The sequence below is a fragment of the Bombus pyrosoma genome, linkage group LG2, assembly GCF_014825855.1.
Source record: "Bombus pyrosoma isolate SC7728 linkage group LG2, ASM1482585v1, whole genome shotgun sequence".
In the NCBI taxonomy this organism is placed as follows: Eukaryota; Metazoa; Arthropoda; class Insecta; order Hymenoptera; family Apidae; genus Bombus; species Bombus pyrosoma.
Genome location: NC_057771.1, coordinates 8412748 through 8438329, shown reverse-complemented (window position 1 = coordinate 8438329; position 25582 = coordinate 8412748). Strand labels below are relative to the sequence as shown.

Here is a 25582-nt window from a genome sequence, read left to right as displayed (position 1 = left end):
CACTTGTCCCAATTGGTTTTCCCCCTTTTATTTTCAACTTTCGCGAAAGGAAATACGTGTTTTTCGACGTACACCAAAAGAAACATGCGGATGGATGAGGAATATCGTTGTCAGAGTGACAGGAACAAGGGGCGATAACGGAGTTTGCGTTTCTCTTACAATCTCGTTCCCTCGAACCTTCTTTCTGCGAATCTTTCCAAAGTGCATTCTTTTTAGTCACAATATTATTATTGTACTGGCAGAACATTGGCAGATATAAATTCATACGTTTCTAGCAAGATCTTGGAACTTTCTGCGAACCATTAACGGCTGGTGAATCGAGAATCATTAAATCGCGGTTAATTATACGTTGGTGAGAAATTTGATATTTATATAAAAATGTGTGAAGCAAAGCTCGCAATTTTATAAAGGGCAAGTGCCCCTTATTAAATTTAGAGGGTAAAACAAACGTCTATTTAAGTGGAATATCTGTAGTTAGAATAAATAAAAATAATAATATAAAAGTAGAGGAGTAAACTAATCGAGTATCAAGAAAGAAACGAATTTAAATGCTAAAGTAACATTAAGTTAATAGAGTTTTAATTACATTGCGCGACGCAGTTAACACACTTCGAAAACAGTGAAGCTTGGAAGATGAAAGTTTTACGCATTTTGTACTGGCATTGGAGCAACAAAAGATGAAATGTTACGAGAATACACATAAAATAAATATAAATATGTGAATTTTTATATTAAATCGTAAAATATTATGCTATGAAAACCTGCCAACTGTTTCTACAGTTTACGCTACATTTCTACGACAAGAAATACGCGAATACCGTATTTTTTCCTGCTCTGTCGAGACCTAACAGAAAGAGAGTTATGTAAGTCTGGCTCTCAGCTACAGGATTGCATAAATAGGCGTTTTAAGCAGGATCCGCGCAGATTTAGGCTTATGAAATATTTCCGGTGAAAAGAGATGGCTGTTTTTTGCTCGAGTTTGTTCAAGTTTCAGCGGCGTTCCCTACCAAACGAATGGTTACAATAAAACGAGAAGAAAGATTCCGCTGCAGAGCTTCGCTTCACAGTTGCTCGCTCGTCTACGCCGGAAGGCACGCGCTCGTAGCATTTGCCGAAAAATAAACATCAAAACGAAACAAACCTGTCAGTTTCCGATTTGATTTCCTATCGAGCCACGGCAATAACTACCTTTCAGTTAAATAGCGTTCAACAAGATAGAAGGACACGATTCAGGAATACACAATGGCTGCAATCAACAGCGGATTTGTGTTGGTGGCTAGCAGTTGTTTATTCGAGAATCGACTTCGATTTCTCACGGAAACCGTTCGACGAGTGAACTTTGCCCTCTCTCAGCTATTCTTCTCGAACTCTCCGTCAGTTTGACGGGACAATGAGGAGAGACCGCCTGCGACCGAATAATTGAAACCATCAGGAAAATCAGTTCGCGTTATACTTCGCTAATTAATCTTCCCTTCGCGATCGTTTCAAACGACAAGTCTGCAATTTCTGCCCTTATTCGTCCTTATTGCCGTTTGTCTGTTCCTGACTCTGCGCCCTACGTTTAAACGTGGACCTTGCGTAATTAATCGGCTTGTCACGCTTATCACGCTTATTGTTGAGAAAAGGAGGCCTTCTTCCCTTCGAAGGTATCGACAACGCTTATGTAAGAAATGTTTCAATCCGTAATTACGAGATGCTGAGAATTCGTGCGAGATGACTAACGATTTATGCTAGTGTATGGCGAGTTATGCTAAAATAAGAAGCGATTGAGAGGATGCACGTGGGGATTTGGTTGCACGTGGGCATTTCGTTGCACGTGGCAAGAATGTGTATCGCGCGTGTGAAATCTTTAAAATTGCTATACGATTGAGAGTCTTCTGGGGATCGTTGAAGAGTCGAGAGTATCATTGAAAGCTCGAGATCCATCATTATCATATTACCGTTAATGAAAGATTTTACTACTTTACCTTATATCTAACTTCCTCGATGTCAGCAACTGCGAGACTCTTACAAAGTGGCGAAATTTCGGGTAGCAATTTTCAGATAATAGAACAATGACAAGCTCTCTCTCTCTGCGAATATATTACGCGCCAATCATTTGAAAATACATCTTCTTCGCGATATCGCTTTACCATGCATCGGTCACGTAAAAGTACACCTTATTTTTATCGATATTGATATCGAGTACTGTCCCGGTTGTAGCAACTCTCTTAATAAACGATCTTAAATTGAAATACAAGAACGTTGCGTAAAATGGATGGCCTATTTTTATCAAATTTCCGATGAAGTGATAATATAGAAAAGATATATTTTTAATATAACCAGCACGAAATGCATTGGTATAAGAGAAATGATATTCGAAATACTTCGATAATATTTAAATTCTACACTGTTGAATTAAAAAACGTATCATACGATATACATAAACGCATAAATCAGACGAGATACGAAGTTCGTATCGGTACCAAGGGATTAATACGAATGAAAAACTAACGGCAATCCAATATTTTTATCATTGTGGTACTCTTCCTTCCTATTGATGGATCGATCACACGTATCCTTGCATACGAGGAACCCGATTTTCCATTGACGTACGATCATACAGTGTGTTTCGTACGTATCGATCAATGCGGCAGTTCATCGAGGAAGAACGCTCGTTACGCATGCCACTAGAAGACGGGATCACGGACGAGGCTTTCAATTCCAATTAGGCTCGTATTCAGCGGTGAGTTTGAATCGTCGCGTCTTCCGAAAGGTTGGAAGGAAACACAGGAAGGGAGAAAGCCCGTAGCACGTACTACGTTAGTGCCACTCAACTTTGTCTAGAGGCGCAGTAAAAGCAGCAGAAACGCTTTCAGCGTGTCGAGTTCAAGATAAGCCACGTACCCCCGTCCTTCCCAGCTTTTTTCGCTTCGTGCTTCTCTCTCTGTTCCATCCAGACCCTTTTCTCCCTGTAACTCCTTCGAGTATCGCGCGTTATACGCCTTTGCTTCTCGCGACGAAAGAAGAAAGAGCCGAGGCAAAAGAATGAAAACAACGAGGAGAACGGAAAACGTGAGACGAAGGGAACACAGGAAGCTGAAGGAAGAAAGGGAGCGTCATAGGTAAAAAGCTTTCTCCGCTACTCTTTTATTTTCGAAGACAATCGAGAAGGTGCGATGGGGAAACACTCTTCTTTCGACGGCGTTGTAAATACGACGAAGTGCTCGAGATATGCCAGAAGCTCGAGTCCGTTTAATGTAAACGACAATACGATACGAAAGTTACGGCAACGACCGCAAACTTTCGGCCTTTTAATTTTTCAAAGTACACGCTCGGTCACGGCATCCCGCTACAGGAGCGTGTTTTAGAGATGCCAACCCGAGATATTTCCAACCCGAAGCTGGTGTATTTAAAGAGAGTTTAGGGACGCCTCGGGTCTGAGGCTGTTTCCGCATTAATAAAAAACGGCCCAAGTGCACTTCTTACGACGTCGTTCGGAAAAAGAGGCACCGAGCCACGCTTTTTATAGAGATTCTCGTCGCCACCCTTATACATATATCGCAAATTAGATTTAAATCCCACCACCTCCCTCCCTCATCCCTCTATTCGGTGTTTTACGCTAGAACCGTTCGCAGTGATTTGGGCCAAATGTACCTGGCCTTCTTTCCTTTCGGCTCGCATCTCGTTTCCCCGAAATAATGCAGATAGAACGTTTCTGTTACAGTCTATTTGTTTTTCACCCCGATCGGATTAAAGGAATTGGAAATTCCAACTGATCAAACAGAACGTGTAGTAACGCATCGTCAAAGGGTTATGAATAAGCCGTATTAAAAACGTTATATTACGGAAATCGATTGAATTTACAAACATTTCGAAAAGCTGCGACGCGATGGAATTAAGGTGAAATATGATTATGATTTGGATCACTTCAAACGACCGCGTTGCTTGATACATATGTATGCACATACATATGTATTTGATCGATTCGATGAACCTGACTTTCGTTCCACTTGGCAAGAGCTACGTGTCATCCGTAATTTGATATTTCTTCCCTCTGTCCGATACGTTTCTCACCCCTGCTGTGCAGAGCATTGTATTCAAGTAGGAGAGAATAATACTGGCTAGGGCCACTAGTTCGTAAACCAAAACTCGATACGTATGCCTCTGTCGCAATCTCCAATGGAATCTCTTTGAATTCCGCGTCCACCGTTTCTAACTGTTTCACGATCCGTGAATCTTCGAGGAAATTCCATCAAGATTGACTTGATCCGTCGTGGCCGCGGCAACTCCGACGAATACGATGAATTATGATGCACGGCATCGTGATTATTTACAAAAACGTTCGGTTCCACGAAGCGAATTCGCGTAAAATCTGTTCGACGAGATTTGAATAGAATCGGGAAACCATGGGATCGACGCATAATTGTTAAATGGTTACGTTGCTGCAATGCTTGGCAGTAGCTTTGACAAATTTTTGTTACGCGCACGTATTAAATCACAACTTTGCATGGAAATAAAATTTTGATCGACCAATCGGTTTCTTGATAATTTAGACCGATTGGCACGCTTCGTATGAAATCGGCACGTGTCCCAACACTTATTAACGGATGTGTACGTGGCTATATAAATATAACGTCGTTGTTGATGTATAATTCGATGCAGTGAATCACGTAGCGATCGGCTAACGTGGAATAGTAAGACACCCTGAATAAAAATTTTGAGTTCCGCGCACGATTATTTTTTACACAGCAACCTACACGCAATATACGGCAGAAGTTTGAGGAAATTTCGTGCCACCTAAATGGTTCGAGCATTATGTTCGATAATTACAAAGAATATAAATTTGAAAATCAAGTGTCTCTCGCGTGATAATATATGATCGTGAAGGGAGACGAAACGAATGGAAAAGTGACATGTGTTTCGAGAGTGATGTGACCTATATTGCTAGCGTAATTGCATCGACTCTGCAAACTACGACGAAATAGATGCACGAAAGGATATCGATGTAAGAATCTAATATCCAGGAACTAAGTTTAAGCTGTAATCACGATATACAAATTGGCTCGCTACCTCTCCACGAGGAAAGCTGCCTTTCGAAATTATTTCTAGACAATACCTGTGCCAGAGCTGAGCCCCATTCATCGGATCAGCCCTCACGTCCTCGTCTCACCTAGAACAGAGAACGGCGTTTCTGTTAATTAGTACACCGTCCGCGCGAGTAATTAAGGGAATGCAGTCGAGGCGATAGGATACGCAGTGTGCCGCGTGCTGCAGCATATCCAATTTCGAAGTCGACATTATTTCTAGACTCTTTATTTTGAAACTTTTATCCACCGACGGAATTAAAGTAACCGACACAATAACAGCTTCGCGATTCCGTATTGTACACTAGTTTCGTTCTTTCCTGTTTGCTTTACGCTCCTTTCGAGGATTTGTTATGGCAAAGACAAACGAGGAGTATCAGGACGCGAGAAGGAGCACAAAAGTTCCTTTTCGTTCGACCGTTCTTTCAACCACCAGACCCATCTTCGTTGTTCCTTAGCGAATAGAACCTAAATGAAATTTTTGCGTTTACCAATACAACGAAGATAAAGTAGCGAATCAAGGAGCGGAGTGCAGGAAAATGGATGCAGCTGCATTTCATTTCTTCTCGTCGATTCTTCATGATTATATCTTACGCTTTGCCTGGCACTTGGTACAAGTCGAAGGCTTTGAAACTGCTAGCGGGATACCAAAGGAACTTTACGAGCGGCTTGTATTCCCGGATCACGAACTACAGAACTCGGAGGTTCAACCCAACTATTACCCTATGACCGACCGGATAACCTAAACTATCGAGAACACCATTGAGTTTCCATCTAGTCATACACGAATTCTCTGATCATCCCTTTAACGAGGAATAATAATCGGCAAAACATCGTACTTAAGCGAAACAATTCCGCTCGAGTTTCCTCCCTAATTGCTTAGAAGAATAAACGGTGGGAACAAGCGCGCCAGTGTACAAAAAGAAACGGAACGCTCCGTGTTTCTTAGCTAAACTATTTAATTATTCGGCGTATTTATTAACTTAATTTTAGGAAGTGAAAACTAAACAGAATTACAACGCTCTTGTGGCTAAGCTGACGTACTTTCTACGGTGTATTTTCAATAATTTTTCAGACTAAACTATTCACACACAGATCAAAATATGTCGGTATCTTTTATGCCGATATATCGGCGTATTTCAATAAACCTTGCTAATTTCTTGAGGAAATAAAGATAACAGGAAGAAACGAAGGAACAACGATAATCGATAAAACATCGCACTGTAATTGAGGAAAATACTTTGCCTAATTTCTTAACGACGTAAAGGGAAGAAAGATAAGAAAGAAACGACTGTATATTTTTTTCAAAGAGTCAAATTTGTCCTGTTTTCGAACGTGGTAATCTGCGATAGAAATCGGATCGTGACAAGCTTCACGCGACTTTTCTAGATCAAATTTTTCTACGCCAAACAAAACTCGGTGGAAATAGCGGCGTTACACCGCAACAGGAAGTTCCAACGACGAAACGGAGCTCGGTAATTTCGTGCTGAACAATTTCAGCCACCGAGGGCTGAACCAATGTACACGCTGCTGGATGGTCCGCAGCTGTTGTTGAACTCACGAGCGCCCACGTGAAGCTCTCGTGTTTCATTCAACGGTTCTCCTCAACGCCTTCACCAACTCCCTCAAATCAGCCATTATGTTTCTGCAACGTCTACGAAATTAGCGATGTCGATTCACCAACGTGTCGTGATTTCTTTCTGTTACCGTAAGCCACGAACAAAAATTCTAATTTACAGCTACGACTAAGATATTAGATCATTCGTAAGGTCCGTAGTAAAATTGAAGAAAATTTTGCAGACAATGTAGGTATTTTTTAAAATTAGAATTTTATATGAAATAATGCATATATCATTGTTAGAGCGAGAAAAGATTGTAATTTTCAACGATGAACATTAAAAATATCGGCGACTAAGAAACATTCAGAAACCAAATATTTTTGTAAAATTACCAGCGTACGACGAAAACAAGCTTCCGTTCGTATATTTTACAAGAAATGATTCAAGTCCCAGGAACTATAGCAACCATCGTAAATTCATAAAAGTGAAAGATTACGATTTACAATTTTAGCTTGGAACAGCACGTTGATATACAACGTACATATAACACTTCGAATAATCTGTATTTTACTTTAGTGAAATTCACTGACGAAATCCAAAATTTTACAAAGTGCATCTAACCACATAGAACGACTTTGTTGGAATAACCAAGCCTTTTCTCCGTTTCCAAGAAAATTGAGGTTATAGAGATATATTAATATGAGCACTTAAACGTAAAGCAGAACAAAGGAAAGGTAGGAAGGAAACCGAGCTTAACGCTTGTATATACGTTGCTGCAGGCATTCGAGGTGGAGAAACACTCGAAGAACTGTGCGTCGCTATGAGCTCGTAAGATTCATTATTGAGAGCGTGACGAACTTGAAGAAAAGCTACTCGTCTCAAAAACAGTGTTTCATTGAAGCGTTTGTAATCCGAGATCGTTTAAACAAAGTATCGTCTGAGAGCTAGAACGTTTCAAATATTAACAGAATGGCTACGATAAATAAAGAATTTCTGGATTTCCTTCCAGCCTATTATTTATAGAGATTTCAATGTCGATGTAATTTGTTAAAGCAGAATTATATTGCAGTGGAATGTCAATTATTAGAATATCGAGTACGGAGCGATCGCTTATCCCTAAATCTCGATTAATTAAAAGTTGTCCGACGATCTCTTTGAAAAGCGGAATAGAAATTATTACATTTTTATTCTAAAGTGTTCCTTCTCGTTCAATATCAGTATTTCTAAGATAGTTTACGATCAGAGATGTTCGGGATTTCTCACACGAAATACGGTTATTTGATTATACGACTATGTATTGACTATGACTGATTATGTGCCATGATTAATTTAGATAATCAAAATTCCATTATATTATTACTGTATTATGCATTTCGATGTGTGTTTAATGAAACAAAGGAAATGTATAATCGAGCAATAATTTATCGGACAAGAAATATGTATCGAGTTCAGGCACATTGCGTAGACGAAAAAGGTACTCGACCTACTTTGCCTGACTTTACTTGTCGATGAACATCTTTGCACAAAGATAATATTATTATAAGACAAATTATTATGGAAACATGTCATGTATCTCATTCTACACGTTGTAGAATATGTAAGAAATAATTCGATATTGAAATTCCCATAATTAGTCCTTTCTTAAATAACCTTCTTTTATTAAACTCTTCATTAAATGAAACAACGTTTATGAAAAACTTTGTCGCATTTTTATCAGCTAGAGAAATAATAACGTGTATGTATACATAGAGACTAGATACATACTGTGTGTATCAAAAGATTTTTATCGTGCAGCTGACTCTTGTGTATCCAACAGAGATGAACGAGGCTGTTTTGTTAGCGGAGATGGCGCTATGTTGCGATGCCATTACATTAGAGGATTTTTCCCATAAGTTACCCTTAAGGTCTGGTCGGTTTTGCGAAGAAAATTGGCCGACTGTGTCCGAGAGAAGTTCCATTTCACGACAAACATTTGTGCTAGCCAATAAAACGCACTGTTGTAGCGAGTATTATTGGAAGGACACAAGCTTTGTGGCTACGTACACAGAAACACGTGATCCGCGACAATATCTTCAAGTGGATGCTCGAATGAATTTCAGATCGTCTAGGATATAAAATCTACTTAAGATTCTAAGTAGCTCGGGATGATAAAAGAAGCTGTTCTGTATTATCTTGATAATCGATATCTCATAATATATCGAAAATTTTAGATGAATCTTCGCGGTATCGAAATACCATGAAACAGAGTGAACAGGCTTAAGCATAATTTTTCTCGGTAACCAAGAATTCGAGAAACCGTAATTACAGCGCAAGATCGCGTACAATTGCCATAGAAATAAAGGCGAATTGAGAAAATGGAGGTAGGTACGTGTGACACGTGGATTTAACGAGTCCTGTGTACCAAGACTCCAATCGTCCTGTATACCCAGGCGACTTGTTTCAAGAAACGTTTAAGTGTATTACTGTTTGCGAAGTATCCAGATAGAAATAGCCGATACAGCCGAGTGAAACGTTGTTCTAATCCCCTGGCTCTCTAATCCAAAAGGTGACAATCGTAAAAAGCAGACCGCTCGATGTCTTGCTGTTAGCCGGCGCCATAGTTTGCCCAAGAAACAGCCAAGTTCTTGCGATTCTCGCGAAGAATAAGAACATCGAGAACCAATCGATCGAGCTCGTTGTTTTTTGCTCGGTGCTAAGAATACGATCGCAATGGAGGAAACGAGCGCGACTAATAAGGCGACGAAAGTTTACAAAATAAGGAAGAAAAGGGAACAAGTATCCAATTTCTACGTAGCTTGACATTTAGATGAAACACGCGCACGATTTATCGGAATTATTGCTTTTACAAATTTTTACGAATTCACGAGGGACAATCTCATTGAAAAATCGATCCGTCCGGCGCCATGAAATGAATCAAACGGACGCGGATGCGACGTATATTCCCGTCTTTCGACGCTGACGACTCATTTCCCTGATCGATTCCAGCTCTGCCGATAATTGCGCAATTGCAAGTAGCTGTTTAATTAATTCGTACAAACGTGACGATACTACGCAACGTCCTATAGTCAACATTTATTCGTACAATATATCACCGTGGAAAATAGAGATGGGAAAAGAGAGAGAGAGAGAGAGAGAGAGAAAGAGTGACTTATCCGAAGAAAGAACTCGTGTGATTCAACGTTAAATATAATATTACACGCGAACGTCCGTTTTATTTACATTGAGTCGAATTTACTGCTTTTCAAACGTCAACGTTAAATCTTCTCGGCAGATATAATAACGTGTAATTAGAACGTCTATCAAGGCGATTCTTCTAATAACATTTTAACGATTCTCTCTATTCGATCTCTGTCAATCAAGTGGAACGTTTTGAAACACCAGGAATACCCCGGATTTCTCGATCAAATTTCTGCCGCTGGTTTTATTGCTTGGTAGGAGGTAAGAGAACAACGAGAAAATTCTCTTTTAATCCGATAGAATCGAGAAAGGCTCCCTATCAATCGACAACACCGCGCCGCAAGATCCTTCATCACGACTGCCAGAAATTAGGTTCTCCCTGGTGGATATTAAATGGCTGATTACAATGTCGTCGTAGACAAGAAGGACGCGGCAGGAGGTCCCGTACAAGGATTATTACCAGCATGTCTCATAGAGTGTCAGCGGGACTTGAAACTGTGTTTACACGAGCACCGATATTAAATCTTATTTTCATAAAACCAGCAGAGATACAGCGAGAGTGCCTGGATTAAGACGTACACTTGGCTGCTTGATAAAAGAGACGTTTCTAGCAGAAGAGCCGCAGGAAACGTTGTTAAAGGAATTCTTCATTCTGTTCGTCCAAACTTCGTTTAATTAATGGTCGAGATCAGGGCGATCGATAACGAGACAGAAGGATAAACTTGGAGAAGACATGCACGAGGTGTTCGTATCCTCCTCTTGCGAATAAAAAGCGTTTACAATATTACGTATTTCGCTATCCATTTATACGTGATTCTACGCACAAAAATAATCAAAAAATATAGAACAGTCTTTTTCATTTAATTAAGGATTACCTTGGTAGATGCGTGACTGACAAATTCTCAAATTTAATTTTCCCAGAAACGAAACACCACTTACGAAAACGAAATGTTACTCTATATTTTCAACTTATTTCTGTATGTAAAATCACCGTCTATAGTGCTACGTGTTAGGTATACGGGACACCCTATAGACAAACTTCCCACCTAGAACGATTCCAGGCGTGATTAAAATCGTACGGTTTGCATTGATTAAACTTCGACTCTTGATCTTCTCATTATCGGAGCCGAAGGTCGGAGGAAAAAGCCGGAATGCGTACTCATTTTCAAACATTCCACGAATAGTTTCCGATACTCTGGGTCGTCGCTGCACGGTCGCTGAATTTTCTATTCACATTACTGATGAGACATGGCAACGTATATTTTCTGGAATTCCGAACAAACAAGATTCCATGTTTCACGAGTATGTTTCGCGAGTATGTTTCACGAGTATGTTTCACGAAGACGTATTCCGCTTCTTCGAATCCTTGGTTCCCTTGTTCCACGCTCGCGGGACCCCCTGGTGCTATCCTGGCACATCCATAAATACACGCACGTAATACGTGTGCGCATTTATCCGATTCTTCGAATATATCACAGACAGAAACTGATGCAGGATTTTCATTTCCTACGTCTGTTTGCACGTAGAGATTTTCAAACGGGCGACGTAACAAAACTTTGACGAACGCTAAACGAACACCTGAGTATCGTTTTTGTCGGTGTCAAACGGAAACGAAGAAGCGTGTGCGTTTGAGTAAGTTGAAAAATAAAATGGGGAAAGACTTGCTGAAAATCTTCGCATCACTACAGTCCGCTTGGTAACAAACGAGCGGCGCATGCAACCGGAAATGGTGCTCTCTGCACTGCTGGCGCGAGGATAAGGATAAATCGTGGTTCATATTGGCGCGTGTGAATTTCAAGGAAATTTGCAATGGAAGATCGATAAGATATTTAAATATCTCCAGTTGACTTGAAATTGTAAAATATTTGGCAACAAATTACGATATATCGTGTCACGTATCGAATTTAGGAGAAAAATTGTGAATACAGTAGAATATTCTTTACCGAAGCAGCCGTTATCTGCACGTTTTATTGTCTCAACAGCATACTTCCCATTAGAACACGGTATGCAAATGCAGGAAAGCATTCGAACGTACATAGAAAGCTTTTATGAACACTTTACGTGTACTATTGGAAACATTTTGAAATTTCCTCAACACTGTTACGAGACTCGACTATTAAAATCATACTTATTACTAAAGCAAAACAAATTTAAAAACGAATATTATAAGCTATGAGATACCTATTTATTTCATTTCATTTTGTCATAAATATTAACTTAATCCAAGTGCTAAATGCTTGTTGTTATATCATATTATTATGAAAAATTCTCTTATCCAAACAGTATTGTCGTCCAATTATCATTATACAATTCGTATCACGGCGATTCTACCATGTACGAATTTCTCATTTTAATATGGTACAACCGGTGATAAAATCGATCGCTGCGTAAACCTTGACCCCGAGAAATTCGAGAAGCGATTTATTCTTCGTTCGTCAGTGACAGCTTCACTTTTTCCGAAGATCGGTGGACCGTGTTTCCGGGACGGTTGCGCGGTCGTTTAAATTCCGAGAGCTCGTGGATCGCGTTGAAATCATCGATCGTCGCGTTCAAAGTGTATTCGGCCTGTCCGCGGCGGAACGCGTGATCGATTGAAAGAGTAATTGCGGTTGTCTGGCTGGACTGATTCCAGAGCAACAAGTTTTGTTGCGTGCCACTGAATTGCAGTCGATGGCGATGTCTCGAAAAAACATGGGGAAAAGATATTCATGAATCAGCTAGAAATCAACACGGTGCGTCGTCGTTGATTTCACGGAAATTTCAAACGCTCGTCACCTGTCGGATTAAATACTTTAAGCTCTAAATCGCTTTGAATTCGGTTGTCCGGAATTCCGACCAGGATTATCCCAGTTCATGCGACCGAACATTGGTCGATCCCACGCTGAATCGGTAATTCAGTGACGAAGTTCGAGATGAAGCTCGCAGAATGAATGACTGCTACTAGGAAGTCGAGCTTTAAAGTCAGCGTGAGCCACCGACTGCTTTAATGTTCGCTGTTGATTCTCGTTTACAGAATCGATATCGCTGCTAATGCGTCGCGATGGCCATTTATCTTTGATTATTATATAAGTGTGATACGCGTCGCATACGCTTATCACTTAGCGACAACGGTGCGAAAAACGAAGACCGATAATTGCAACGAACGTTATATTATTTGCGTCTCTGGTAACAACCGATAGATAAGATCAGTCCTTTAACGAGAGAAAACTACTTAATTACAGCATTCTATCTCGAATGGTCGACGTACCGCTCTTTAACGAAATGTTTCGTAAGAGCTTGTATTGTCTTGCTCATAAAGTTTGTTTCAATGTACTTATATAACTATAATTAATATAACTATACTTAATTCTATACGAAGATCACAAGAGAAAGAAATAAGTTAGACTTTTCGTATTTTATAGAGGCACGACTTATTATTTAACGATGTCTCGTTTTCATATATATGAAACTCGAATTAAACTTCTCGAAATGAAACGAGAACTCTTTCCCGATACTACATCTCCAGTTCAGGTTTGCATATAATTTCCTTTTGCCAATGCAATGCAATTATGCCTGTACCGCTGTCTGTAACAGACCTCGTTATTTGGTAGAGTCAAAGGTAATTACAGTCACCCGAATATCGTCGGCCTTTTATTTTACAAATATCTCGCTCGTAACTCCGCCCGTTCGTTTATTATTCATCGTCTTGACAATTCTCGAAGTCTTCCTTTTGACAGAAGACCGTCATGTCAATGTTCCTTTTGAAATTTCGTCGGCACGCGGTAACGCGTGACCAGAATCAGAGAACGAACCTCGATATAACGACAAATGCAAATTGGATGATTCGCCAGAGACTGGTTTTAAAGTAACGCGACCAATAGAACGAGGGATGACAATAGTCTTTTATTTTCTTTTTTTTTTTTTTCGATTCTCAAAAACGACTCTGTCGTTCCTACGATTCATCCACGACGAAATTCGAATCGTTCGGTTTGCTCGGCTTTAATTCAGAATCATTTCTGCCTCTCATCCATGCGTACGCGGTTTGATCGTCGACTTTGAATTTCCACGAGGAAACGCGGATTTAAACGGAGGACAGAATTTCATGAAAATTGAGAAAGTTTGGTCAAACAGCCGGAAAAGTTCCCCGACCCATCGATCCAATTCAAAACGCATTACAGCGATGTTAAGGGATTCTCGCGGCTGACGAAGGAGCAGTTCGCGGGCAACGAAGCCAGTTAAGGACACGAGCTGAAGGAAGGGCAGCGAGAGGGCTGTGAAATGGTTGGAGTGGAATCAATGAGGATGGCGTCGCTCTGGGGCGTCGACGTTTAGCTACTCGCCGACGCTGCCGACTCCTCGCGAGATTCCTCCGCATCCTCAAACATTCGACGCGGAGAAGGTAAACAGAAAGGGAATTCGTTCGATTACAGCGATTACCTTATTATCCTTTCGTTGAATGGGTCGTTGGTCGAGTTGGATATCGAATCATCGTAATTCAGCCTCGACTAAAATCGAGACATTTCAAAGAAACTTTCTATTCGAGGGAATATCATTATTTCGAGTAAAAATAATTTGAGTTCTTTTCCGAAACTCGTCCTACGGTTCGCTAACTGCTAAAGTTTAGGTTACGATGGCAAACGATAGGATAGAAAGGATTCGCGATGTTGTTTAGATTGTTGCAACATTTAACTTGATCCAAGTTCTTCCTTCAAACTCGTGCATATCCAAAGTGAAGTCGAGGAAGTTTGTTTGTAACGTGGGACAATTCTGCGTTACTAACTCGTTAAATTCATTGAAACTGTCGTTGCCGCACCGTTATTGTGTAACTAATTAAGAGAATACAAACTGTTTCTGGTAATTGGTGCTAAACATCAGAAGCACCGAGTATTCATCGAAACAAGCGAAAAGTTCTTAACGAACGTGGGTTAAATATCGTTAGTTTTGGAGTTACAAGATGCTCGAGTATGAATACAGATACCGAAGTTTATTAAAGCTTTTTGTTTCCTTATTTATAATTTCTTGCAACTTCCTGAAACACTCTGTAGATACCGGAACAGGCGGCACGGTTCTTTCAACTTGCAAATGACTAATATCGCCGTTAAATATGAATCAAGAGTTTGAGGGGCGACGAACATGCGCGACAACCTTAATAAAATGAAATAGACGAGATCGCGGTTACTCTTAGGGTTGCTCCGCGCGCAAACGTAATTGCATCTTTCGCCGCGTTAATGGATTCCATAGAAAGTTTCGCATCACTCGTGACAAGATCGGAAGGCGTCACGCGTCACGTTACATCGTACAGTTCATTCTTAACGACGCATACGATTTTATCGAGAATCGTTCTTATTGAGATATGCTTAATTTTCTGTGCTAGACTGGATTGGCCGCGTAGTAGTGACACACGTATGTGAATATGAGTGTGTGGAAGTATGTGTGTGCACGGCGTCTCGAAAAACAGACGAATGTGACTGTTCCGTTGGCAGTCTGATATGGAAGATGGCGAGACAAAGTGCTGAGACACGTGCAAATGTATATCGGCGAAGATCCTGGGAATCGTTTATTAAATAAGTCTAAAACTATTTTAATAAGAATTCTAAGTGTAACCTTAGTGTTTCTTTACCTTTATTTCGGCAATTAAGATCCACAATTCTCAACAGTTCTATAGTACGATAGAATGTCCAGTACGCAAACTTTCCTCCAACCGAACGTTCTATCAACTAAACGATATTTCTTACTCGTGTGGTCCTACGATCTCGTATCTTGCCTGTTCTGTTATGATATTATGTTAATATCTCACATCATACAGTGGCATCAAAGAAGAAACGTATCGTATTGAGTGTTGGAATAAAGCAAGGAATACTTCAGAAGCTGAGAAGAAATAAGAAACTCGCAAATATTGCAAAGATCTATAACCCTTGCAAGATCTACGATTAATGGCACCAAAAGTTAAAGTTGCAATTGGAAATTATTCAGGTGTCTCAACAGGTAGACGAATTTCAGTGAAATTGAGAAATAAGTAAATCTGGACACTGTATATGGTTTATGTTGATAAATTAAAAGTAAAAGAATATCAATATTTAGCCACGTATGGCTCAGAAAGATTGGAAAGAAATTATATAATAATGCGCAATAAATTATCACTTTTCATAAAAAAAAAAAATAATGTCATAATTTCAGCCGTTCAATTATCCGGGAAATACGACTGTCTAATTTTAATTCGGTTAATCGAGACTCTGTAATTAGGACATTGGTAACTTTATTTCTATCGTGTACGGTCGTCAACGCCGAAACAGCGGATGAATAATTTTTGTTGTCGCAAAATCGTCGATTCCAGTCTGACTGTATTCAGAAATTTATGTAACGGCATAATGTAATTTGCGATAGCATGGTTTTAGAGATCTCGACCATCTCGCTGCCCGAGCGACGAATAAAATAAAATTTATAACGACGACGTGCGACGCTCGATACGATTTCCGGCTGATGATCACGCGAAATTGCTACCACAAAATTAATTCATACGTGACAGCTTGTTATCGAAACATATCGTTGACCGATTATCGAGTACACGTGTACTTTCCAACACTGTGTAAAACATCGCGAAAGCGGCAGAAGTTCGCTTCAGCGGTTGAATTACCCCGTGGTTCACCGTTCACTTGCGATTTTACGCCACGCAATGATGATATTTCCCGGACCTTCCACCCAGAAAATTTAAATTTCCGTAACAAACTACCCTGGCTGCTAATTTGCATACGCATCGACTGCTACCTGTAAATTGCACGCATGCAAATACATAGCTACGAGATAGATGCACGTGCGAGCACCGTGACATTGAACGTACAAGTGTATCGAAGCTTCGTGTCGATATAATAGATACCACACGCGTAAGTACGTGTACCTATCCGTGTTTTACACTATGTACACACTGCTACGTACATGCGTGCGTGCTCATACGATCCGTGAGCATCTATTACGGGCATGTTCAAGCGCCGGAATTATTTCGCACTAATCGTCATCTCTGGATCATGTGACTCGTAATTTCGTAGGGCTGCAAATAAGCGGTATATGCCGCACCGTGTCAAGGACGAAGCAATCATCTTCCTGTAACCTGTATGTGGCATTTAATTTCCGGGTGCAATGGTAGACGGCGTTTTGCCATTCTGAAACGACCCCGCTGGTAACCAGCTGTGCTCGAGGGATCGGTCAAGTGAGTTCGATCGAACTGTAACTTTCTTAAATTTCGCTTGGAAGAAAGAACGAGTAGGTACGATGGGGAAAAGTCGAGTGCGACAAAGATGTGTGCCTCGAAAACGGGAATATCGCCGTGTGTATGTGCAATATACACGAGACGATTCACCGGAAGCTTTTATAGGATACGAGCACGAGAAAAATGAAAGGAAAATTGTGCCTTCGTAAATACGTGTTGCTGCAATTCTAAGCAACAAATCATTTTGCTCGTTAAATTTCTTTGAGGCGACGCCTGTCCCGGTAATTTTAGAAAAGTCTGAAGGGTACCATTTCTTTATCTATCGGCGCAAGGTCTTTCGACGCTAGAGAGCGAAGCGTAGAGACGCGCGGTTAAATTATATCCCGCAGGTTTTAACCTACACGTAATAAACGATACGGTGTTCCGTGGCTCAATCCTCTATCCTGCGCGGAATATAGTTATTTTCGGCAACTAATCAATTATATAGCGTTTCTTCCCCTTGTGAAATCACCCATAATATATCGCACGATAATCATTTGATCGTATTAAACATTTACTTCCAGACATCTCTACGACATTTATTACTACGAGTTCAAGACACGTTTTCGTTAATTATATCTTCACTGCAAATAGGTAGAAAAGAATTTTAAGGGTCGTTCTAAAAAAAATCGTAACACTGTTTAATATTAAATAATTAATTCGGAAATTCTACCTGGGTAAATATGCTCCGGCATCGTTTTATCACAGAAACGTTACCTATTTCTATCAAAATATTCGGTGCACGGCGGGATGTGCTCGATGCTAGTGGAAAACCGTAGTCTCGAATGACCCAAATAATTGAGCGCTCCGATAACCTCGATTCAACCGATGAAGAAGAATGAGAATAGGATAGTGAGAGTCCGGCCGAGGAATAAGGTAAGAAGATAGCAGACGAAGAAAAGGTGCTACGGTTAAAGTTCCTCTGAGTGTCCTCCCCCTTTTCTCTTTCCTCGCCTCGTCATTTCATGGTATTTTAACGAGCACTTTTGTGCACAACGTTGAAAAGGAAGTCCGAAGTTCTAAAAAATTATCGTATAGCCAAATTATAGCGAATAATCAGGCATCAAAATACAAGACGTAGGTAGGGCAATATTCTACACCCTTTTATATCGTTCACGAGCCAAAACTGACGAAAGAAGAGATTTTATTTTAATTCGAGTACTATGTTTCAACTTTTGAGTTTTACTTCAATTATTTCACAGGTATGTTCATCATGGAGGCACTTAAAAAATACAATTTTACACAATTTGTTTCACGAATTAAAGTATTATAGATTTAGCAGCTTAAACATACGGTTCTATATGGGTTTCTCATAATCGGCAATGTCACGAACCAAGCGTTATATTGTTTTAAATTGCTACTATTTTATGCAAATGATCTTTCCATATAGAGAATAATGTAAAAGAGAGAAAGAGAGAGCAAGAAACAACGGGCCGTTAGTTTCACGATTAACTAAGCTTACGTAGAATTAAACGTTGTGGATGTTGAGTTGAAAGGAAACGAGTTTCGCAAACGTAGCAGCTCGACAGAGATACGGAGGAACGTAACGTGGTCAGACGACCTGGGGATATGTCGGGTAAATTCGTGTAAACATGTCGTAGTCGATCAGAGCGAACGCATATCTCGAGATTGAAGTTTGTATATAAATGGGCAGGCGTGTGATCAAATAAAATATCAAAAGTTCAACTTACGCCGTAATGTTTCAAACAAACTAAAACCGGGAAAACCGAGATAAAATACGTTGGGAACGTAGGGTTTCGATAAACTGGTTCGTCGTTATCGACACGATGACGGTGAAATTATTGACGAGTGCGGCCAGGGAAACGTCTCGCGATTTTCTTCACAGAAATTACTTCGCAAACTTACGTCTATCGAAACCTTAAATTCCCCTCTGATGGAATTAGGCCATTGGGAACTCTACAATACGTACTTTCATAAAATTTGACTCTGGCTAGAGAAAAGTATTGGAACGATGGTACCGTGACGCGAGACAGTTCGGCCTGTTTCGTACGGTACAAATGCAAATGGCCACTTTTCCGTAAGATGGATTTGAAGTGCATCTGATTTCGATTCAAGAGTACGTCAGTCTGGGTGCGTCATTCCCTGCGATATTTTCCATTTTCAAAATTCCATTATCGCATTCAACGTGCCTCTCGACTTCTCTTGTGAAAATTTTCAGTGGCAATTTCTCCTTTCATCGATGCTTCGAATTTTAACGAGCTCGAGCTGGTTAAAAATCTACGATAATACCCGACGTCTAAAGAATGAAGAGAGAACTGTCGAAATTAACGTGATTAATTATATCATTTAAGTCTGCCGGGAAACAGAGATAGGTAGGTGTACTCGATCTGTTTGTACCGAGCACAACGAAACAATGACGGTGATTACCAAGATGAATTTATTCATGGCGTGCCGTCTTTGAGGTAGTTCATCAGACAATGGAGAGATCGTTCGGGTTAAACTCGAGATCGTGCAGGTCGATTAAGAAATGCACGCGAAGACCAGCGTAACCAGGTTTCAGGTGTTCGAACCTGAGTACTAAAACGAGAACCTTGTACTTCTTAACAAAACGAATATAATCCACGCTTGCGAAAGGATTACCATCTGCTGCTTTGTCGATTGAGAGTTATTTACATTTACGTTCAAATTACTCCCGGTACGGATATGTTCTTAGGAAAAAAGGAAGAAAATATCTAAAGCTACTTCATAATTGAATTTGGATGAGATCCTCCTTGTGTTTCGTAGGATTGCGAACGGATGAATCCGCGTGGATTACGTAACAATTTGCCACATGGCGCAATACCGGTGCTCGCATTTCTTCCTCTCAACAAAAAATAGCTCGCAACCGAATGATCTATGGAAGTTGAATATACATAATTCATGTCCGCTCTGTCATACTATGTAAACAAACATTTTTGTAATCAGTACGATGTTGATCGTAATATCGTTTGGAGGCAGTAAAAGTCCGCGATTAAGCGTTACACCGACCAAGTTCTCGCCGTGGTATTAGAATATTAAAATATTAATCCTTTTACAGTGCAGCGTGGAAAAATATTTCGGAAACTTTCACTCCAAACTTGTTTGCTGTTTTCTACAATAACTTAACAATATCTGCTTCCTCGCTTTCTCTCCAGCCGTTCGACGATATTAAATGTTAACTTTATTTGAAATACAAGTTTCGAAGAAAAAAAACATCGAAGGATCTTTGTTGCCTCGTGCTTAAGATCGAGAGCCACTTCACGCGAACTATCTACAACGTTTCTCCGGTTTAATGCCGGTATTCTCCAGATGGCTGGAGAATTATCGGCAGCCTGTACAAAAATTAGTTGCCATTACGGCCGATTATTCATGAAATGATCGAGCGATCCGCTTAGAGCATTGAATGAAGATTCGAGTGTCTCTATCGAACGCGTTCCTTCTGCTTGATTTTCTCAATGGCAACGTTTACAATGGCCACTTTCAAGTTGGAACTTTTTAACTAAAGAACCACCACTCCACATCCCACAATTCATCTCAAAGACTTTCCTCCGAGTGATATTTTTTCTTACGATATATCTTAAGCTTAATAAATTTCCTCGTTCACGTAATAAATTCGTATAGTCGTGAAAGAAGTTACAAGAATCAATCAATTTTTTCGCGTGATAGTAAATCAGCAAATTCTTTGATAAAATAAATGAAATTTTGCAAGTCAATTTTCTAAACTACGAGGGATCCGATTGTTCTGTTTGATTTAGTATGATAAAATTGTAAAAGACGAGAATACAAACTATGATTTGTGACATGTTTGCAACTTTTATACTCTGTAACGTTATCGACTGATGCATCACTGTGCAACACAGGCCAAGTTCAGTAAGAAACGCGGTATAACGTGTACCAATATAAATTCCATTTTGTTCGTTCAATAAATACCAATTCAAATAAACAGTTGGATAAATCCACGTTCGTATGACGGAAGAATACAATCGCGAAAAAAAAAAAGAGAAGGACGGAAATATATCTGGCGAAACGAGTCTCAAACAGAGCAGATAATTTATCGTGTAAAAAATGATCTCATACATTTATTCGAAATAGAGTAAAAGATTAGCGATTTATCGCAATCGGTTTACGAAATGATCACCTAATGCTGCATAATTTGCATTAATTAGTACGTTGATATTCTACAACGTTTGAAATTTCGGCGCCTGTGTAAATGTCGACCTCGAATTAAATTATTATATAATCACGGAGAGCAAGGATTTTCGATTATATCGTAACGCGAATAATATTTTTAATCGATCGGGGATACTCGATACTAACGTTTCAGCTATCGAATGGAACTTGGAACGGTATTTCATCGGAAACTACGATTTATTTTCGCATGCACGCGGCATAACACGATTCCCTTTCGCTCGTATTTCGATACACTTTCATATAAACAATGACGTATACAGTTGAAGTACAGTTCGAGTAACGAAACTTTCGTCGAATCGTTTTTCGATGCATGGACCGTATTCTTTCGATATCCGTGATTAATCGTTCCACGTTCTATAAACTTCCACGCAGTTACTACGATCCGGACAGCCTTGGCAAGACTTCATTGCTAACCGGTCAAAATTAATTAAAGTTATTCGATCACTTTAGCCCGTCATCCCCCTTACCGTAACAGTTCAATCAACACGATAGACCTTTTTTGTATCTTCCTCGTGTCAAACTTTCGTTCGTAAAATGAACAGGTTTAAAATGAAGAAAAACCGAAGAATATATCGACGAAAGTATCGATATATTCTCCAGTCATTGTTATCGTTCATTCGATATTTTGTAAATTATTCGAGCGAAATAGAATTCACGGTATCACTTGTCTAAAAATTTCGTTCGTGATCGATGATTTATCGATAACGAGTAGACGTAAGTTCTCGAGGTGAAATGATTCGAAATTTTACAAAGTGTGTTGCGAAAACCCGCGCAGCTTTTCACTGTAACGTTCCAACAACGATGGATTTGAAAGTTTCTCTTCTTTCAGAGAACTTCGTTCTCCTTATAAATCTTGCTTACGAATTTTATACTTTAAAACTTTTGAAACTCGCAGCAATTTGTTGCGTATTCTAAATGAAGGGTATCCGCGTTTTCGAAACTTGACATCGGCATGATCCGAAAATGACAAGCAATACCGAGGTTGAGAGGAACCTTCTCACTACCGAATCGCTACGTCTTTCATGCTCTGAATGATAATTTTGTTAAAATTTCCGTACCATGTCGAGTTCCGTCGTATCGTGGAATTCAATTCATTATGGTCTCGACGTTACCATTCAGAGTTGCCTCGTCGTTCCTCGAGTTCCGAGAAAAAAGAAAAAAAGGAAAAAAGAAAAAGAATACAACATAACAGCGATAATCTGTCGCTGCGACGACCAATACACTAAACGTATCATAGACTTTCGATCCAACTACTTGAAAAGTTTCTCAATGTACAATAGGAAGGGCGCGTAAACAAGCGTACAATAACACGATCGAAAATAACGAGTGATTCACGAGGCGACTTCCGTTTGGCTCGCGCGAAACCGGCTGTTAACGACGAATCGGTAGTATAACGGTGTAAATAAAGCGACCTTGACTTTCTGGCATTTCCGGGCAGCGATGGATCTTGATTGCTTTCTGAGTGCCTCCAGAGGAAACCGCTTTCCGCAGGATGCGTTCCAGCCGACTCCACCACGGCACCACTTCTAACTTACACTGCAGTTCACGTGATCGATGCGAGGGAATCACTGTTCGACGCGGGTAGATCACACGGTCACGCGACGCCTGGATCAACGCGGTTCTAACCGGGGCCACCGGTAGCCGCAATCTTTGAATGAAAATCGACGATAAAGTGCCAACACGTGACTGAAACGTACAATATCGTAGTGCCGAGAGTTAAGATTCATTCGCGAGACAGAGACGGTGATCAAGTGACGATTAAAGACAACGAAAGTCACTGACACGAGATCCGGCGTGAACACGCGAAAGTCACGACGGATGAATCGCTCGCGGCGCGGTCTGGGCGGTGACTGAGCGGACCGAGGCGTCTCGACGCACGGCGTCTCTCCCACCCCTCTCTCCACATCCTGCAAGCCTGACGGATACCACTTTTCGGTTGCTCCGTCGTTCGCCCCTGCCTTTGCCGCGTGACATTCGACGGTGTTGTGTTGTTATTTATTGGTACCGAAGTACATTCGACGCACTCGTCGCGAGACTCGTTCGTGTCTCGATGCGTGTTTCATGGTAGTTTTAAGGCAGATTACCCCTCCGTCTCTTGATATCCATTTTCAACGAACGTAATAGAAAATGGATAAAAATGATGCGCAGGAGAACCGAACGACCGATGATAAACACTATGACTAGCGCCTCACCGCATTTTTTACATGCGGGTATGTACATATATCGATGTTTCTCGCTAGCTATTAACCCCTGAGAAGGGACCTCGTTATCGCTTAACATTGTTAAATATTTGATCGATAATTTGTATCGAAGTTGTGACAATACGAAGGTGAAATTATGAATCTAAAGTTTTCCGATCTCGTTTCAGGAATATGTAACTACGTCAATGGTGTTGCGAATAGGGTTGATTTTTTATCCGGTTCCCGTTCACGCGTTCAAGCAGTTCGTTACAATGGTTAATTTGTAAGAATTTAATCTCATTCTTGTTCGGACACTTACTGACGGTATTTCTCGGTTTTTCGCTTCGACTTCTATATCTATCCACGGTCTTCTTTTATTTCATTGTATCTTTATTATATAATTTCTGTTTTATTTCATTCATCATTGCATTAACATTGTATTTTATTTTATTCTATTCTATTATTTCTCTATCTTTCCTTTCAATGTGTATTTTTCGTAAACTTATGACCGTTTATTATTACAATATATAAAAATATATAAAACGAAAATTACAGTAGAAACTGGAGAATCGAGGGAAAAAGGTTCAGTTCGCTGCACCGCCACGGCGCCGTGCGAATCTTGAACAAGTTTCAACTGGAACTTGATAACTATCGAATCTGACGGCAGATAATCCGATCTTCGCTTATCCTGCCGCTCCTTTCTTGGCTCTTTCCTCCTAAAAAAAGGTCGACAGTCGTCGTCGTATCTTCTGAATAAGCTTGTCCTCGTTCGTTCACTCGTTAATTCCACCTGCGTCGCTTTTAAGAACGTCCTGTTTCCCGTGTTGGGAATAGAATTTCGTAAAATATTCAGAAGAATCCATGTTACAGAAGTCGGGATGTTCGCATGCAAGTATTGGCTGGAAATAATGTACTGTCTAACGAATATAAAATGTTCGACGAGGAATCGATTCGACGTGAGTGTTGTCTTCTCGACGTCGAAGCGCCTTCCAATTACTCTGCACTTGATCGAGCCATAATCCAAGAAGCAAACGTTTCTAGAAACAATTACGACTAAAGGAGCAAGCTGTTAATTTCGCCGAGCTGCCTGTTCGTCTTCCTGGTGAGTCGCAAACGAATTGCTTGTATTTTGACGTCGGGAACGTTTCCTATTTCGCTCATTCGATTTATCACCGTGAACGTCGTCTCGAAATGTAAGCGACTCGAAACGAAGGATAAGCTATTTACTTTGATAAAGTATACAACTAATTTAGAATGTTTTAACAGCTTGTACAATATACTGTAGATATTCGATAGAAATACTGTCATTTTGAATAAAATTATACGCTCTATGTACTTCGTGCCAAATTATTTTAAGTATACTATTGTTTAATATTTTCAAGTAAAAGAAGCTATTATTAATCACATAGATACGTTTAGAACTGAAGCTTAAACGTTAATTCATCTGAAGAACTCTTGACAAGGCATATAAGAACATTTGTTGAAAAAGTCCAACTTCTTTTGGGAAGATCATCTACTTTTATCGTGATCTGTTTTTAAAATATCCACTTTCCCATTTTTTAATCAAACGATGCAAATTTTTCGACGCTGCCTCAGTGGCGTGTTTTTGTTTAATATTTTCCCCAGACAAATCATCTTTGTGCGCGGGTCGTCGGTTGAAAAACATTCCACCCCCTGGCGGCGACTTTAATTTAATCATTCCAATACCAGTGGCGCCCTGTAAATTATGCGCATGCATATTAAGCGGACCGATTTTTAAGACCGCTATCCCGATTCTTTCCGCGGCTATTAATTGTTCTTGGAAAAAATGGAAATTCGTCTTCGCAATTTGTTGCCAAGAGGCGCTCGCCGAGTGTAGAGTGCGCTGAGATGCGGTCGGTAAGTTTCCTCGTTGAAACTTAACGCTGGTGCTCGACGCTGCATCGGTTAAGAACGCGCTGTGACGCGTCGAGACGCTGTTAATCGTCCCCCCGTCTACTACGTCTTTCGTTCTCCTTCATCGCTTGCTTTCCTTCGATCGTTTTATTGAGACTCGCTTTCTAACATTTCGTATCGCATTTAAGATGTTATTTCTCAATGTCGCGCTTGAGACGTATTAATGACACCGATGTAAATCGCTTTCCAACAACGATTCATTTTGTTGTACTTTATATCGATGTTATTAATATCTTAACTTCATACTGATACTAAATGAGTTTATTAAATTAC

At 40.2% G+C, this 25582-nt stretch overlaps 1 protein-coding gene across 9 annotated transcripts in view; it reads right to left on the bottom strand.

The window, feature by feature from the left end:
* Window positions 1-25582, bottom strand: part of LOC122574774 (transient receptor potential-gamma protein) — a 100715-nt gene that overhangs the window by 74793 nt on the left and 340 nt on the right. For 2 of the 9 annotated variants that reach the window (XM_043742841.1, XM_043742849.1), the window contains exons 1-2: window positions 22607-25567; window positions 5099-5152 (exon numbers count right to left, since the gene is read on the bottom strand). The exons of 1 other annotated variant lie outside the window; for it this stretch is intronic. The gene's annotated coding sequence lies outside the window, so the exon portion shown is untranslated. Of the gene's footprint in view, window positions 1-5098; window positions 5153-22252; window positions 22557-22606; window positions 25568-25582 lie in introns of those variants that run through there. 6 more of the 9 variants (XM_043742774.1, XM_043742785.1, XM_043742833.1 and 3 more) reach the window with 6 other exon arrangements.